The sequence below is a fragment of the Pteropus medius genome, unplaced genomic scaffold (assembly GCF_902729225.1).
Source record: "Pteropus medius unplaced genomic scaffold, Ma_sr-lr_union100, whole genome shotgun sequence".
Lineage (NCBI taxonomy): Eukaryota > Metazoa > Chordata > Mammalia > Chiroptera > Pteropodidae > Pteropus > Pteropus medius.
The window spans coordinates 1,268,076-1,268,809 of NW_024342475.1; the positions used below are offsets into that span (position 1 = coordinate 1,268,076).

Consider the following 734-nt stretch of genomic DNA (forward strand, 5'->3'; position numbering starts at 1 on the left):
GGGCGTGGCTTAAGTCCGGATGGGGGCGAAGGTGGAGAATTGGGTGTCCACAAGTGTGCAAATGCTCAGGTGTGCAGGTGCCCAGTAAGTAGGTGGATGAGAGAGGCAGGAAGATGTCCAGGTGTGCAGGTGTGCTGCCCAGGTGTGCAGGTGATATGTGGGTGCGAGGGTGTGCCGGTGTGTAGGAGCATGGCTAAGAGGACCTGGAGGCGCCGAGTGCTGAGGCGTGTCAGTGTAGGAGTGTATATTAGAAGATGAAGGGGAAATAGGTACGTGGGTGCCCAGGTGTATTCGTGAGTAGGTATGCGGGTGACAGTGCATGGCAGCCTGAGTGTATGGATGAGGGGGCCCTGGGTGGCTGTGTAAGTTTGTGTCTGTGGGCAAGAGGACATGCAGGTGCGTGGGTTTTCTGGTATGTGGGTAAAAAGGCAGGTGGTGTCAGATGTGTAGCAGTGAGGATGTCCAGGTGTGTAAGAGGGCAGGAGGGGGCCCAGGTAAGGTTATATGGGTTGGTGAACAAGAGAGCATATGGTTGTAAGGATGTCCAGGTGGATAAGGTGTGTGGATGTCTGGATTTGTGACAGCGAGGTGCCCAGGTATGTAAGCGGACATGCAGGTGTGAGGTGTCCAGGTGTGGGAAAAAGATGCGCAGGTGTGACGGTTTGATGAGTGAAGGGACTGGGTGGGGGCGTCAGTCGAGGACTGTCCGGCAGCCCGGAAGCAGCGTGCGGGGG

The 734-nt window shown here is 56.5% G+C and overlaps 1 protein-coding gene across 1 annotated transcript in view; it reads left to right on the forward strand.

The window, feature by feature from the left end:
- The window catches only part of MARK4 (microtubule affinity regulating kinase 4), a 27,158-nt gene that overhangs the window by 8,063 nt on the left and 18,361 nt on the right, over positions 1 to 734 (forward strand). The window lies entirely within an intron of this gene.